General features: G+C 46.8%; 1 protein-coding gene across 2 annotated transcripts in view; it reads right to left on the bottom strand.

The window, feature by feature from the left end:
- Positions 1 to 17,892, bottom strand: part of TSHZ2 (teashirt zinc finger homeobox 2) — an 863,437-nt gene that overhangs the window by 582,839 nt on the left and 262,706 nt on the right. Inside the window, exon 6 of one of the 2 annotated variants that reach the window (XR_012851543.1) lies at positions 12,836 to 12,979. The exons of the other annotated variant lie outside the window; for it this stretch is intronic. The gene's annotated coding sequence lies outside the window, so the exon portion shown is untranslated. Of the gene's footprint in view, positions 1 to 12,835; positions 12,980 to 17,892 lie in introns of those variants that run through there. 2 annotated transcript variants of the gene reach the window in all.

The following is a 17,892-nucleotide window of genomic DNA, read 5'->3' as shown; positions in this document are numbered from 1 at the left end:
ACATGGAACAGAGTCAGCTCCCGGCAATGAACAGATCGATCCAAATCTACACTGTCGGTGATAATAAGCCAGGGGTGAGAGGTTGTGATTTAGTGTAATTAATGGTTGTGTAATATTTTTTTTTCAGAGCCTCAGCAGGAGACTGTTCACATGCGGCAGATTGGCTGCAGAAATGTCTGTTTTCTTCGCCTGAATGGGGACGTTCCAGCAGCAGGTGAATAGATTTCTGTAAACCTCATTCAGATCAATTGGACAGTCTCACAAATATCTGTAATAAACCTGCCACGTGTGAATTTACTCTTAGAATGAGAGGACTGGGTATAAAAACCACTGAACGGACGCGACTGACATCAGACGAAAAGAGAAGACGTTCTGCTGAATTACTTTACAATCTCGTCAAAAATAAATACTTAGAGTAGGGACCTCACAATTACACCAGCATGCTAGGGGTTAATTCTAGGCGTTGGGCGTTACATTCGCCATCGTAGAAGCGTTCCCTTCAGTTATCTCCAGCAGCTGTATGGTAAATAGGAAATCAAGCAGGTTTGGGATTTCTTTTATTCAGCACCATGGAGAGCGAGAGCCTGCGTAGGCCGGGCTGGGTGTTTCTGGGACTCTAGGCCTCACTCATGTCTGTTACTTCTCAACTAGAACTTGTAGATTTATTATTGTGATCTCCAGATCTTGGCCGCTCTGCCCTTCTGCGCACCTTCCTGCGGGGATGTCATGTATCCCCTGTCACTGATGTAGGGACGCCGTCAGCCACAGTCAGTGATATATTCAGGGATCATGGCCTGAGGATTTACAGGATTAAGATTAGAATATGCCGGAGTTCAGAGGGAGAGATAAGTGATAACAAAAAAACTAAAAACTGTTTTAATAGCGCCGGTGTCTGAGTATTGTGTTCCCTTATCAGGAAGCTGCATTGACATGTCCTGACCTCAATAGCAGGGACCACAGATAACGGGGACCCTCCCTCAGTACTTCCAGGCTCTAAAAGAGAACTAAGGTCTTATGTGCACAGCCGTGATTTTGCTTTCTTTCACTTATTAGTGTGAGGCACAAGGTGTGATGAATTATGCACCTCCATGTGCCTCACATTAACAGTAATTAACCCCATCATGTACCTCACATATTAACCCTATGTTGTTAATTATGACTGTGAGGAACATGATGGGGTTAATTACTATTAATGTGAGGCACACGGAGGTTCAAAATTCATCATCGCACCTCACATCAGAATATGGAAGAACTTTCTTTTTTCCATTATTGTTGGCAAAGTAGCGGTACCAAAGTCCAAATTCTGGTATCGTGACAACCCCTAACATGACTCATTTGATGTCTGCAGAGGTGTAATTGAAGATCCTGGGGCCACAACGTAAAATCTGTAACAGCCCCCCATCTAACATTTATAATACTGGTTGCTTCTTATGTGGCAAAAGGGCCTTTGAGTCCTCTCAGGCACAGGCCCGGGTGTGACTGCTACCTCCGCACCCCCCTATAGCTACCCTGTTGGAGGGTCACCAGATCCACAAAGGGGAGAGGTCCATTGCACTTTACACCATGATCGGATCCATCATTTACAGCCATTGTAAAGGATCTGCCAGGCACTGCGGGGTTAACTCCCAGAACTAATCAGTCAGCACCTGAGAATACATCCCTGAGACTGACTCCTGCTTCCACCATTCAGGCTGGCAGGCTTAGGAGTGGGAGAGCCTATCGTAACCTGGCCAGACTCAGCTAGCTCCCGCCCTCGGTCTATTTCAGCCTGCACTTCCTGTCCCTCGGTGCTTGTTATTGCTTTGGTTTCCTTCCTTGTGGTTCCTGGCCCAGCTACAGCTCCTGCTATTTTTGATCCTGCTCCATACCGACCCTGGCTTACCGACTACTCTTCTGCTTTTCGTTTTGTACCTCGCACACTCCTGGCTTGACTCGGCTCGTTCACCACTCTGGTTGCTCACGGTGTTGCCGTGGGCAACGGCCCCTTTTCCTTGCTTGTGTTCCTTGTATGTTTGTCGTGTTTGTCGTGCACTTACTGAGCGCAGGGACCGCCGCCCAGTTGTACCCCGTCGCCTAGGGCGGGTCGTTGCAAGTAGGCAGGGACAGAGTGGCGGGTAGATTAGGGCTCACTTGTCCGTCTCCCTACCCCCTGCCGTTACATAATAACAAGCCCATACCTAGTCTACCCCTGGTCCCTGACACCACTATGGATCCCCGTGAGACCCTGGCTCAGCAAATGCAGGGTCTCTCCCTACAGGTCCAGGCCCTGGCTCAGAGGGTCAACCAGCCTGATGCTACCCTGGTAGTTCCCCGCACCGCACCTCTTGAACCCCATCTCAAGTTGCCCGACCGGTTCTCAGGGGACCGGAGGACTTTTCTCTCCTTTCGGGAGAGTTGTAGGCTTTACTTTCGTTTAAAGCCTCATTCCTCAGGTTCTGAGAGCCAGCGGGTGGGTATAATTATGTCCCGGCTCCAGGAAGGGCCCCAAGAGTGGGCCTTCTCCTTGGCTCCTGACGCCCCTGAACTTTCCTCCGTTGATTGTTTCTTTTCTGCTCTCGGACTTATTTATGACGAGACTGACAGGACTGCCTTTGCCGAGAGTCAGCTGGTGACCTTAAGTCAGGGTAAGAGACCTGTTGAGGAGTATTGCTCTGACTTTCGGAAGTGGTGCGTAGCTTCTCGGTGGAATGACCCTGCCTTAAGGTGCCAGTTTAGGTTGGGTCTGTCGAATGCCCTGAAAGACCTGCTAGTTAGCTATCCCTCTTGTGACTCCCTAGACCAGGTTATGGCTTTAGCGATACGACTTGACCGACGTCTCAGGGAACGACAACGTGAACGTTTATGTGTTTTCTCCTCCGACTCCCCCATGATGCCTCCCGAAGCTCCGTTGCTTCGTTCCTCCCCGAAAGATTCAGAGATACCTATGCAACTCGGGGCCTCCGTGTCCCCCCAACAACGTAGAGAATTCCGCAGGAAGAATGGTCTCTGCTTCTACTGTGGGGACGACAAGCATCAAGTGAACAACTGTCCTAAGCGTAAGGTTGCAGCCAGAGAACTTCCGCGTCTAAGTGATCATCGGGGAGGTCACTTGGGCGCACAGGTATTTCCCGTAAATATGAAACGTACTAAGATCTTGCTTCCCTTTCAGGTCTCTTTTGGTGGTAGGTCTGCTACCGGCAGTGCTTTCGTGGATTCAGGGTCCTCTACTAATATCATGTCTGTGGAATTTGCTATGTCCCTTGCTATGCCTCTTATTGATTTGCCTAAACCTGTCCCGGTAGTGGGTATCGACGCCACTCCTCTTGCTAATGGTTATTTTACACAGCATACCCCTGTTTTTGAACTCCTTGTTGGCTCCATGCATTTGGAGCAATGCTCTGTACTGTTGATGCAGGGATTATCATACGATTTGGTGCTAGGTCTTCCCTGGTTGCAGTTGCATAATCCTACGTTTGACTGGAATACTGGGGAGCTAACCAAATGGGGTAATGAATGTTGTACGTCATGTTTTTCTGTTAATTCTATTTCTCCCCCTAAGGAGGCGAATACGCTACCCGAGTTTGTTCAGGACTTCGCTGATGTTTTCTCTAGGGAGGCCTCCGAAGTGTTACCTCCTCATAGAGAATACGATTGCGCTATCGAATTGGTACCAGGAGCTAAGCTTCCTAAGGGTAGGATATTTAATCTTTCTTGTCCCGAACGTGAAGCTATGAGAGTGTATATCCAGGAATCCCTGGCCAAGGGTTACATTCGTTCCTCTTCTTCTCCGGTAGGTGCTGGCTTCTTCTTCGTGGGGAAGAAGGATGGTGGTCTTAGGCCATGCATTGACTACCGTAGCCTGAATAAGGTCACGGTAAGGAACCAGTATCCCCTTCCTTTGATTCCTGATCTCTTTAATCAGGTTCAGGGGGCCCAATGGTTTTCTAAATTGGATCTACGGGGGGCGTATAACCTTATTCGCATCAAAGAGGGGGATGAGTGGAAGACTGCGTTTAACACGCCCGAAGGCCATTTCGAATACCTCGTCATGCCCTTTGGGTTGTGTAATGCCCCTGCGGTCTTCCAGAATTTCATAAATGAGATTTTGAGAAATTACCTGGGGATTTTTCTGGTAGTGTACCTTGATGACATACTGGTGTTTTCCAAGGACTGGTCCTCCCACGTGGAGCATGTCAGGAAGGTGCTCCAGGTCCTTCGGGAAAATAAACTGTTTGCCAAAACCGAAAAATGTGTGTTTGGGGTACAGGAGATTCCATTTTTGGGTCAAATCCTCACTCCTCATGAATTCCGCATGGACCCCGCCAAGGTTCAGGCTGTGGCGGAATGGGTCCAACCTGCCTCCCTGAAGGCGTTACAGTGTTTTTTGGGGTTTGCTAATTATTACAGGAGATTTATTGCTAACTTCTCGGTCATCGCTAAGCCCCTTACGGACCTCACTCGCAAAGGTGCTGATCTCCTCCACTGGCCTCCTGAGGCTGTCCAGGCTTTTGAGGTCCTTAAGAAGTGCTTTGTCTCGGCCCCTGTGCTGGTTCAGCCCAACCAAATGGAGCCATTTATCGTGGAAGTTGACGCATCTGAGGTGGGAGTGGGGGCTGTCTTGTCCCAGGGTACCAGGTCCCTCACCCATCTCCGTCCCTGTGCCTACTTCTCCAGGAAGTTTTCGCCAACTGAAAGTAACTATGATATTGGCAACCGCGAACACTTAGCCATTAAATGGGCATTTGAAGAGTGGCGCCACTTCCTGGAGGGGGCTAGGCACCAGGTAACGGTCCTTACCGACCACAAGAATCTGGTGTTCCTAGAATCTGCCCGGAGGCTAAACCCGAGACAAGCTCGATGGGCGTTATTTTTTACCAGATTCAATTTTTTGGTTACCTATAGGGCTGGGTCTAAAAATATTAAGGCTGATGCACTGTCGCGTAGCTTCATGGCCAGCCCTCCTTCGGAGGAAGATCCTGCTTGTATTTTGCCTCCAGGTATAATCATTTCCTCGATCGATTCTGATTTAGTCTCTGAAATTGCTGCTGATCAAGGTGCAGCTCCCGGGAACCTTCCTGAGAACAAGCTGTTTGTTCCCCTGCAATTCCGGCTAAGGGTACTTAGGGAAAATCATGACTCCGCACTATCTGGCCATCCAGGCATCCTGGGTACCAAACACCTAATTACCAGAAATTATTGGTGGCCTGGGTTGCCTAAAGACGTTAAGGCCTACGTCGCCGCTTGTGAGGTTTGTGCTAGGTCCAAGACTCCCAGGTCCCGACCAGCGGGCTTACTGCGTTCGTTGCCCATTCCCCAGAGACCTTGGACACATATCTCCATGGATTTTATCACCGATTTGCCTCCATCCCAAGGCAAGTCGGTGGTGTGGGTGGTGGTGGACCGCTTCAGTAAGATGTGCCACTTTGTGCCCCTCAAGAAACTACCCAACGCCAAAACGTTGACTACCTTGTTTGTCAAACACATCCTGCGTCTCCATGGGGTCCCTGTCAATATTGTTTCGGACAGAGGGGTACAATTTGTTTCATTGTTTTGGAGAGCCTTCTGTATGAAGTTGGGGATTGATCTGTCCTTCTCCTCTGCCTTCCATCCTGAAACCAATGGCCAAACGGAGAGGACTAATCAGTCTCTAGAACAATACTTAAGGTGTTTTGTCTCTGTCAATTTGATTGGGTCTCTTTCATTCCCCTCGCCGAATTTTCCCTTAATAACCGGGTCAGTAACTCGTCTGGGGTCTCTCCTTTTTTTTGTAATTTTGGGTTTAATCCACGGTTCTCCTCCGTTTCACCTGGTAGTTCCAACAATCCTGAGGTAGAGGTCGTTCATCGGGAACTGTGCACAGTCTGGGCCCAGGTTCAGAAAACCCTAGAGGTGTCCCAGAGCGTACAAAAAACTCAGGCTGATAAAAAACGTTCTGCTAACCCCCTGTTTATGGTCGGGGATCTGGTGTGGTTGTCGTCTAGGAACTTGCGTCTCAAGGTTCCGTCCAAGAAGTTTGCTCCCCGGTTTATTGGGCCGTATAAGGTCATTGAGGTCCTCAATCCTGTCTCCTTCCGGCTGGAGTTACCCCCGTCTTTTCGGATACACGACGTGTTTCATGCCTCCCTCCTCAAACGCTGCTCCCCGTCCTTGGCTCCCTCGAGGAGACCTCCTGTTCCCATCCTCACCCCGGAGGGGGTGGAATTCGAGGTGGCCAGGATTGTGGACAGCAAGATGGTCCAAGGCTCCCTCCAGTACCTGGTCCATTGGAGAGGATACGGGCCCGAGGAGAGGACTTGGGTACCCGCCCGGGATGTTCACGCTGGGGTATTGGTCAGGAGGTTCCACCTGCGTTTCCCCAGTAAGCCAGGTCCACTTAGAAAGGGTCCGGTGGCCCCTCATAAAAGGGGGGGTACTGTAAAGGATCTGCCAGGCACTGCGGGGTTAACTCCCAGAACTAATCAGTCAGCACCTGAGAATACATCCCTGAGACTGACTCCTGCTTCCACCATTCAGGCTGGCAGGCTTAGGAGTGGGAGAGCCTATCGTAACCTGGCCAGACTCAGCTAGCTCCCGCCCTCGGTCTATTTCAGCCTGCACTTCCTGTCCCTCGGTGCTTGTTATTGCTTTGGTTTCCTTCCTTGTGGTTCCTGGCCCAGCTACAGCTCCTGCTATTTTTGATCCTGCTCCATACCGACCCTGGCTTACCGACTACTCTTCTGCTTTTCGTTTTGTACCTCGCACACTCCTGGCTTGACTCGGCTCGTTCACCACTCTGGTTGCTCACGGTGTTGCCGTGGGCAACGGCCCCTTTTCCTTGCTTGTGTTCCTTGTATGTTTGTCGTGTTTGTCGTGCACTTACTGAGCGCAGGGACCGCCGCCCAGTTGTACCCCGTCGCCTAGGGCGGGTCGTTGCAAGTAGGCAGGGACAGAGTGGCGGGTAGATTAGGGCTCACTTGTCCGTCTCCCTACCCCCTGCCGTTACAGCCATACTACTGTGATATCCTTTATGCAGCCAAACGTAATCTATTGCCTACACTTTCCATGGATCATATTCACAGTGGGTTATGGTGGTACGCCCGTGGATCAGTACCAGTGCCACCTTTTCCAATAACATAGTAAACAATGACCATTCGTGTCTACATAATTCGTGCCAAACGTGCCCACGGTGCTTGTGGCTTCTCTTATAAGCGAGGGGGAGAATATTTGTAGCTTTTTATAGCTTGTGAGATCCAGTTCATCATGGCTCCAAAATTCTGCATCTATATATAATGTATTAATACTTTTTGGATGGAAATGATGGAAGTCTGTAGGAAAAAGCCCAAATAATGAAGTGACAGATGACTATCTGAATAAATATGTTATATTCTGCAGACTATGGTTTTACCGATAAACGTTTCACTTGGAAATTGAATGCATCTGAATGTCAGGAGTGTTGTGTCCGCTGTCGCTGACCGCCGGCATGTCCTATTTACCGGCAGCCACGACCGCAGGACACTCTCAGACGCTACCACACACGGCTGCAGCTCCCCTCTGAGGTCTCTTGCACACGACCGTTGTGCCGTTCGGGCCATTTTTGACGGCATCCGAGTGGCACCCGATAGTATTCACGGACCCATTCACTTTAGCGGATGAATCGGGTCCATGAAAAACGGACAGCACACATGGTCGTGTACATGAGGCTTTAGTCCAGTGCAAAGTTCCCCAGCCAAACCCTTTACACCCTGGACTTTTAAAAGGGGCTCTGCCCTTCCTCTCCTTGCCTGAGCGTTGTTGTGTCTACCCATATTTGTTACTGCAAATTGTCCCTTTGCTGTATCCTGTGTTGCCGTACCCTGTATCCTGTAATTGTGTTTGTTCCATTGCGAAGCCAAGTATCATCTGTGCCAAGTGCCGTCTGTGCCAGTGTCATCTGTGTCAAGTGCCATCTGTGCCAAGTTTCATCCGTGCCAGTGTCATCCGTGCCAGTGTCATCTGTGCCACGTGTCTGCTACGCCACGTGTCTGCTAAATCATCTATCCAGGTACACTTGTCCTAGAGTCTGTTATGGACTATAGTTTGGCCAGCTGCTACTCAGTTATGGCACAGCGGCCTAGTGGGTCCACATACCCCATAGCCATGACAAGGAGCACAAGAGGCAGAAATATGCAAGATGCCAATGTATTTCTTCTCCTGTTTATTGTATGGTTGGAGAAGAAATACAAAGCGGATGGTAAGGATGGAAAGTTTATACTCCACACAAAGACTGGAGTAACACGAGTTCCTGACATTTACAAGGTAAAATTAGAGGGGACTAAAAAGGCTTCATTCACATCTGCGTTGGGGGCTCATATATGACGGAAAAAACTGAAACTGCATGGCATGTGGCGCCATATTTCCCGTCAAAACAACGGAGACCACGGCGGAACTCATTATAAGTTAATGGGGTCCATCAGGCGTCGGTTGGATCCGGCATTGTGTCGTGGTTTTACGTTTGAACGCAGCCCTAATATTATAGGAAATCCTAGAACAACAGTAATACAAACATTATTGCCAATAATATCCGGATGAGTAGGGGGAACCTTCTGAAATGCCTAGATTGTACGTGTAAATGAGATGATGAGCCCCATTGGATATGTGAATGTTCATGATCTCTGTAGTGCGCCGCTGAATATGTAGGAGCCATGCAAGCAACATAAATAAACTCAATGAAAATAAATTTGCCCACGTTCAGATGTGGCGGAATGACCACACAAAGCAGAAAAATGTTGCATAGAAACATGAGCATGCTGCGGAAATCCTATCTCATCAGAGGATCAGGCTGCTGCTCTATCCATCCCCCATGCTTTACACTGCAGCTTAACTTGTTCATATTGGATGCTGTGTATAAGAACAAGGTCAACAGGAAATCAGTAGATGGAGAGATGATTTCCTTTTCCGACAGAACTATTATAAACTACAAGTAACTAAAAGATAGTGTCATACAAAGACTAAAAGGAGTAGCAACAATAAGGCGGAAAGGCCTGAACATCTGTGATTAGGCCATATACAGTTTAAAGGAGGTCTCCGCTCTGGACAATCCCTACTTGTTAGAAGTGTCCCTTGACAATAAGCTAATCACAAACTGTCTCCCTGCTGGGACCCCCAGCGATCAGCTGTGCTCTGTGGGGAAACCTGGTAGTAAGTGATTAATATTCCTGCAGCGCCACCACAGGAGAAATGAAGAATTACACAGTGTCCATTCATATCAATGTGTTGTCTGTGTAATACAGGACAGGACAGGTCCTCCAGAGAGAGAGACGCTCTATGTAACCGCTCTCCACTACAAGAGATGAGGATCCTGAACAGAGGACCCCCCTCTATTACCCAGAATTCTCTAATAGGGTGTATGACAATGGGTTTTCTAAACTGGACAACCCCTTTAACTATTTGTATTCTAAAAATTATTACAAAAATGTACTAATTCCACTTAGATGTCACTTCTGTGTTATAAGTCGCTGTATGATCGCAGTTCTGTACATGAAGACAAATGTAAACAGGTAAATGTGACAACGAGCGACCTCCTGTGTTACGTCTTTAAGACGCTGCATAAACCAGCAAATTCCTTCCTCCCAGGGATGTGAATGTAAATATACAGGGACCACAACAGATATTTTAAAATTACTCAAGGGGGTTGGTAAAGAAAACAAAGTCTTGTATTTTAAATTGTTTTTATTGAATATATTGTTTCACAAAGAGTCCGAAAGCACAATCTGCCCCATCCCAGAAGGTGAGTGTTTGGAATCTGAAATTCATAAGTGAACTTTAGCATGAAACCTCACGTCTCCGTCAGATTAGTGTGAATGTTAGACGAGGACGCCAAAGCGTAACAATCAGAAAAGAAGGACAAGACGTGTAAGGCCACACGAGCGTATCCGATTCACGCGCGAATCGGGTCCGTGTTTGTTGCGATATGCATCAGTGTGCTTTGCGAGGGGCATGCGTTACTCACACACACTCGCAAAGCACATCTTTTTTTCATTTTATTATTTTAAATTTAATAGATGCGCAAATCACGCACCGCACACGCATGTGCATCCGTATGCGGTGCGTGGTTGTCACGCATCCGTTGATTTCAATGGGCGCGTAGTTACGTGGTGATAACGCACCAATATAGGACATGCAGTGAGTTTGATGCAGCGGACTCTCGCTGCGTGAAAAATCACGCATGTGTGAATGGCCCCATTGAAATCATTGGGTCCGTGTGTTGTGCGTTGTTGCAACGCACAACACATGGTCGTGATTCACGCTCGTGTGAATGGGGCTTTATGATAAACTTATGGCACTAAAGAGGACAACACCAGGACCACCCCTGTCTATGTGCTCGATTAGGGGCATACGACTATGACAGAGGCGGCTCTCACTTCTGAAAACTCACCCCAGCCATGTTCTGTACAGTGGCATGTGGAGGCGCCAACAGTCAGACCACAGCAGTAAACTAGCCATGGGAAGAGATGCCTCCTAAACGACGATTGTCCTGGGTAAAAAACCCTTAAAGTGTACCACCAATTATATAAAACAACCATTATACCGCGGGATTTTGCAAAATAACAGTTTTCCATAACAAATTTTTGGGTGGATTCTGTCTCTAAACAGCAGCACGGAGTGGCCGGGGTCCGTGTTGTGGGCTACTCATATCTGCAGTAGGAGACAGAGCGTCTTATGAGGACTCCTAAGCTCCCATATACAGTACAGGGACCAGAACTGGAGAATATAACGTGATCTGATCGCTGAGAGTCCAGGCAGAGCGACACTTTGTAATGTGCTTATTGTCAAGGGACCCTTTCCTCGGCTCCGTTCACACCATGTGAGCCCTACATTTTGCAAATAGCCCGGAAAAGCTCCTGACGTATACACCAAACGTATCCATAGGGCTCCATTCACATGACAAAGGCCAAAATAGTGTCCTTTTGGCATCTATCAGACTGGTGAACGTTGGTATACCTTTATTCCATGCGTCTTGTGTAGTCGACTGCGCTTTTCCATGCAGAAAAACATAATATACATTTTTTTAACATGGGAACCTAAGGGCGACGTATGCTTCTATGTGCCTATACAGTGGCATATATGTCAGAGGTATATATCAGGCAATACTCGTGGTGTACACGTCTGCCACAAGCCATAGATGTGAACAGTGTTGACAACCCCCCTTTAACCTCTTCCCAATATCCGCCGTATATGGCGCACGTTGGGTGGGGGAATATGGAGCGGGCTCACTCCGTAGAACGAGTGTCGGCTGTGTGTTACAGCCGATACTTCAGGGTAACTAGCAAAATCCCGCTCGTTTAACCTGATAAATTGCAACCGCGGCCGCTGCATTTAAATGACTGGAAACAGGGGGGGGGGGGGGGCCCTGTAACATTCCAACGCCCCCTGCCCCGCGACACGATCGCGGGATGCCGTTGGTTGGCATGGCAGTCTGGGGGCAGGGCTTCATAGGAGTGTGTCAATATTACATTATTATTGCAGTATATCATGCAAGCGATCCAACGATCGCTGGTTCATGTCCCCTAGGGGGACAAGTAAAAAAAAAAGTAAAAAGACAGTAAAATAAAGTCTTTATAATAAAAAAATTTCAAAATTACTAAAAGTTTAAAAAAAAAAACCTTATCCTGTTTTTCCTCAAGCACAATGTAAAAAAAGAAAAAAATAACATAACTGGTATCGACGTGTCCGTAAAAGCCTGAACTATTACAATATATCATTATTTAGTCCGCACGGTGAACACAAAAACAAACACGCCAGAATCGCTGCTTTTTGGTCACTTCATCTCCCACAAAAAATGGATCAAAAAGTGATTAAAAAGTCTTATGTACCCCAAAATAATCCCTCATACCGCTCCATCAACGGAAAAACAAGTTATGTCTGTCAGAATATGGTGACAAAGACACAAATTATATTTTCAGTATTTTCCTTGTAAAAGTAGTAAAACATAAAAAAAACAATGTCAATTTGGTATCACCGTAAACGTATTGACCCGCACGGTGAATGCTGTAAAAACAAAACCCCCCATTGAGGAATCACCTTGTTTTTTTTCCTATTCCACCCCACAAAATAATTTTTCCCCAGTTCCCGAATACATTACATGGTACAATAAATGGTGCCGTGAAAATCTACAACTCGTCCCGCAAAAAAACAAGCCAATATTGATGGAAAAATAAAAAAATGATGGTTTTTGGAAGGTGGGGAGGAAAAAACGAAAGCGAAAAACCCGAAACATGGCTGCGGCGGGAAAGGGTTAAGGATCATAAATGATCGATCGTGAATGATAATTGTTATTTTTATCCCACTCTACCAACTAAAAAACATTCATGTCAGGGAAGGTATCTGATTACGTCTATGTCATGGCGGCTTTGCTCAGCGTAGTTGTCATTCAGAGGAGTAAATGTGGCGCAACATTTTAAAATCTCTTCTTAGAATTGAGGCTTCCAGACCATATCCCCCCCTCCCGCAATACGACAGTCAGAAATACAAACAAACAGAGCAAATTAATAGCCGTCTTTCTTCTCCCTTGCAGCCCGGGTGTTATCTTTATTTCTATTTATTTTTGTTCCTACAAATTGATTTTCGTTTTGCCGTTCCAATTACAGGCTACCCTCAGAAAATGTAATCCTAACTCAAAGAAAATACTCATTCATTTCGCTGCAGAAAATACAAAGCTGGACCTATTGCCGTTGTGTGTGCGTTCAATATCGGAGACGAAGCTGCTGACCTTCACGCGACTTTCAAACCTAATACTTTGCCTGATCGCCTGGCGGATTAATAATAATGCAGGACGTATTTCCTACCATAAACTACAAGGGGTTAATTCATATAAATAAAAATAATAATCTGACCTATGAATGAAACAAATGATGTGGGAAGAGTTCTTTATTACAGAGCGCTCCAAGGTCTCCTTTTCTTTCCCCCTGACGGCGGCCCTGCATTGGGTTTCCCATTATCAGACCGCAGAAATTCCGTTTCCTTTGGCAGAATGCGGTCAACGCTAAGAAAACAGGAGTCAATGGTTTTAATAAATGGACATTTCCAGCAGGAAGACAGTAAAGTATTATTATAAGCCTTGTAACGCTGTAATCATAAACCGGGGCCTTTGTTACTCTTCATGAATAGGAACTTTGCAGCTTTCTGACATTCTAATTATCTTCTTTGGTCTGCGAGGACTGATATTTGATACATCACAGACAATAGTAGATACTTTACCTGCGTTTCCTACTGTCCGTAATAATGGATCAGCTTCCTTACAGCGTCTTTAGTCATAAATTATAGGATTTTTATTATTGTTACTCTAAGGCCTGATTCACACGAGCGTGTGCGTTTTGCGTGCGCAAAAGGATCTTAACAGCTGCGTGTGTCATCAGGGTATGATGCGCGGCTGCGTGATTTTCGCGCAGCCGCCATCATTATGACACTCCGTTTGGATGTTTGTAAACAGAAAAGCACGTGGTGCTTTTCTGTTTACATTCAGAGTTTGACTGCTGTTGCGCGAATCACGCAGTTCGCACAGAAGTGCTTCCCTGCGGCATGCGTGGTTTTCACGCACCCATTGACTTCAATGGGTGCGTGATGCGCGAACAGCGCACAAAGATAGGACATGTCGTAAGTTTTACACAACGCACTTGCGCTGCGCAAAATTCACGCACTGTCTGCACTGCCCCATAGAGTAATATAGGTGTGTACGACACGCGTGAAAAGCATGCGCGTCGCACGCGCGTATATTACGCTCGTGTAAATGATGCCTAAACCTGAAAGTAGTGAATATCAGATTTATTTATATGTATGAAGTGTTGTTACTTTTATTTGACATTATTACAAGAGAATTATCGGGCAAACGAGCATTCACACAGCGCTCGTTCCCGATCATTGCCCTGGGCAACGATCAGCCGATGAATGAGCAAACACTCGTTCGTCGGCTGATTGTATCGTTTACGCAGCAGAAAATATTATCATATCATTGTCGGCAGCGCATCTCTCTGTGTAAACTGCGATGCACTGCCGGCATGATAGAAATGTATGGGGGCGAGCGATTGTAGTAACGAGCGTCCAGCGCCATACATAGCGTAGTGCTCGTGGTCGCATGTCCAACTTACCAGCAGCCACGACCGCAGGACACTTTCTTCATGTAGGCGTCTCTCCCTACCCAGAGCTGCCAGCACACAGGGCTGCAGCTCCCCGCTGTCTCCAGTAGGGTGCGCGAGCGCGCTCACTCCCGGCCTTAAAGGGCCAGCGCGCGCACCTGTGCAAAGTTTCCCAGCCAATCCCTTTACACCCTGGACTATAAAGGGCTCTGCCCTTCCACTCCTTGCCCGAGCTTTGTTGTATTCCCATGTTAGTAAAGCAAATGGTCCCTTAGTTGTATCGTGTTACCAGTGTTCCCGTATACTGCATCCTGTATCCCGTACCTGTGTTTGTTTGTGAGCTGAAATCTAGTGTTGGAGTCATGTTGTTCCATCTGCCACATTCAGTGTCGTCTGCTATGTCCAGCATCATCTGCCACGCCAAGTGTTATCTGTGCCCCAAATCATCTGTGCCAAAGCGTTGGCACATCTCATGTCTGTCTGGACTCTCGTACAGGTAATCTTGTGCTAGACTTTTATTGACTGTTGTTTGGCCAGCTGCACTCCGGTACGGCGGAGCTGCCTAGTGGGTCCATATACCCCAGAACCGTGACACATAGCTCCTTGTGAAAGGAGCAAACCTGCGCCGATCAACGAGCGGTCTCAGTGATCGGCGCTCGTTCACACAGCCCACGTTGGGCCGTGTAAGAGGACCCTTACACTCAGGGATATTGATCATATCATTTTGATGCTGAACGAAATACTAAAAAAAAAATCAATGTGATGTAAAAGACAATTGTAATTATAATCACATAGGTTGACTTTTTAAATACAAGATATGATCTGAAGCAAAGAAGTAGCTATAGCGCTACACGACGGATCCGATCATTGCCCTATGAACCCCGTTGACTTATAATAGGGTCCATTGAAGCCTCCATCAGTTTGGCTGCAAAAATAGCGCTGCAAGCTGTTCTATTCTTAGACTGGATTCACACGAGCATGTTTGGTCTGTAAACGACGGAACGTATTTCGGCCACAAGTCTCGGACCGAACACACTGCAGGGAGCCGGGCTTTTAGCATCATAGTTATGTACGACGCTAGGAATCCCTGCCTCTCCGAGGAACTACTGTCCTGTACTGAAAACATGATTACAGCGAGGCAGGGACTCCTAGCATCGTACATAACTATGATGCTAGGAGTCCGGCTCCCTGCACTGTGTTCGGTCCGGGACTTGCGGCCGAAATACGTTCCGTCCTTTACGGACGTAACATGCTCGTGTGAACCCAGCCTAACCGTCAAAAGTCACGGAGAACCCAATGGGACTCCTGGTGAAATGTAAAACGTAGCTGTAAACATACCCTTACCGATATGTGCAGGTCATCTCATGGGGGTAATGTACAGATTATCCATAGTAAAAATGTGAACTAGAAGCCTGTACAGTTATAATAATCACATATAATAAAACTTGTCTGGGCAGTAAATACAGAGTCGGCCCTTTCATATACCATTTCTCTACAGGAAAGTCTTGTGTGACCGGTGATACAGGCCGTATACCTCAACTCACCCCATTTACAGTAGTTGACTGCATTCTGTTGCCTCATTCTTGCAATGAAAGACGACCTTGCTATGTGTCCAGTATATCCCGTGTCCCTGTCTACCCTACTATTAGCTAGACATGTATAGGGTCCTTAATCATCATGATTAAGGACCCTAGCGGTTTGAAACGCGTAAGCGTGGTCCCGGGATTCTTTGTTTTACCTGAATAAAATGTGGAACTTTTAATTTTGAGTGCTGGATCCGCCTTTACTACACACCATTATTGCTTTGATCACCTGCGGTCGACACAGGCTAAGTTTAGGAGCATCTACAAGCACCTGCAGCGTTCGGATCAACTATACATCAATATGCATCAGTCAAGCACAATGAAAAACGCATTGGAAACGCAACCATAGCGTGGTGGTCATGAGGTGAGCGAAACTTTCAGTAAATCTCTTTTCTATTTTTAGACAAGTATAGAACTTACCCAGGTTGTCCTGCCCCCCCCCCCCCCCTATACCAGTTGTCCCTGGCATCTGCCCAGGCATTACAAGATAAAAGTATTTCCCTTGATGATACTTAGTTCACGGTTGGCACTATTGTGTTACTACGCTGCGGTCCTGGGCTTGAATCTGACCAATGAGTCCATGGAGTTTGTATGTTCTCCCCGTGTTCTTGCGGGTTTCCTGCAGTTTATTTGGATTCCTCACACCCCAAAAACATACAGATAGGGAAATTACATTGTGAGCTAGGGCTGGGCACTTAATCGTAAAATAATCAATCAATGTCATCTTGCGAATTTGGGTTTTATCAATAATTTTTTCCCGGTTTAAACTGTATCTGCATCTTTAGGACGCAGATACAGTTGAATACAATGGTAGAGCAGGAGACCGTAAGGTCCCTGCACTAATATTCACTATGTATCGCTGGACGCAAGGCTGTGACGTCATTGCACCAAGCTGCACCGAGCAGAGGGATCTCCTCCACTCGTCGCTGGAACGGGGTTAGGGGAGTATGTATATTATTATTTTTATCAGGCACTATTGGGGGCAGCTGTGGGGGAAGTAAGATATGCGGGAATTATACTGTGTGGAAGTTATGGGGGCATTATACTATGTAGAGCCAACTGTGGGGGCATTATACTGTGTGGCGGGGGCAGTTTTTGGGGTCTTTATACTGTGTGGGGTACAGCTATGGGGGCATTATACTGCGTGGAAGTTATGGGGACATTATACTGTGTGGAGTGCAGTTATGGGGGCATTATACTGTGTGGAGGCAGCTGTGGGGTGCATTATAATGTGTGGAGTGTAGTTATGGGGGGCAGCTATGGGGGCATTATACTATTGGAAGGCAGTTATAGGGGCATTTTACTGGTCATTATAAACTGTGTGGGGGCAGTGTCAGGGGGTATATTATATACAGAAAGTATACAGCAGGCTCAAAATAAAAATTAATTCAATGGCGTAGCATGCAAATAGGGGGCGTGGTATGTAAAAGGGGTGTGGCCTAAATAATTCAATAAGTCAATAATCATAATCGAGGTTATATGTTCAAATAGTCGTGATTTTTATCATAATTGCGCAGCCCTATTGTGAACACCCTCGGGACAGTGATTTCTGTCCACCGATGCAGAATATGTTGGCGTTATATAAGCAACGGAATTTTTTTATTTAATATGAGAATGTTTAAAGATCAAAGTTGCTGCAACCAAAAGATTTTTGCATCATCCACATGAAAATGTTTTTGCTAAAAGCTGCACATGCAAAAAAAAATTTTGGCCATTAATAGAAAACCAGAAGCTCCGACTATTGCTCTGACCTGGCGGTGATTTGGCCAAATTATCTTCACAGCTGTGGTCACCCAGTGGCTTTCCTCTAAGCTGCGACTAGTGAAAGTTCAGGCACCTCCACGTCGTGAGACAGTAACACCGACTGCGTGTAACGATCTGCTGACAGTGAGCTGACAAAACCAACAAATGGGGACTTCATACTCTGTATCGGTGATTGAATAATGGACATGACCCCAGAATGAAGTCCGGAAGCTGCAGCACAAGCCAGTAGAGCCTAATGATAACCGACATCATATCATAAATCCTGGAGATGTTTCCAGGTAAACCAAGACATCACATAAAAGCCTCGACTGCTGGATTAATGGGTCTGGTGTGGAGAATTTCAGCTGTCAGGTCTGTACAGGCGTCAATTGCAGCATAATAGACTTACCACTCAGTAACCTCCAATGTCACCAATGCGACCCTATTTCCCTTTACAACTCTCTGAGTGTAAAAGGGGGAGAAACAAACGGCAGCTC

Source organism: Rhinoderma darwinii, chromosome 13 (assembly GCF_050947455.1).
Source record: "Rhinoderma darwinii isolate aRhiDar2 chromosome 13, aRhiDar2.hap1, whole genome shotgun sequence".
NCBI classification, from domain to species: domain Eukaryota; kingdom Metazoa; phylum Chordata; class Amphibia; order Anura; family Rhinodermatidae; genus Rhinoderma; species Rhinoderma darwinii.
Note: the sequence above shows the minus strand (reverse complement) of the source record. Positions and strands in the feature narration are given on the sequence as shown.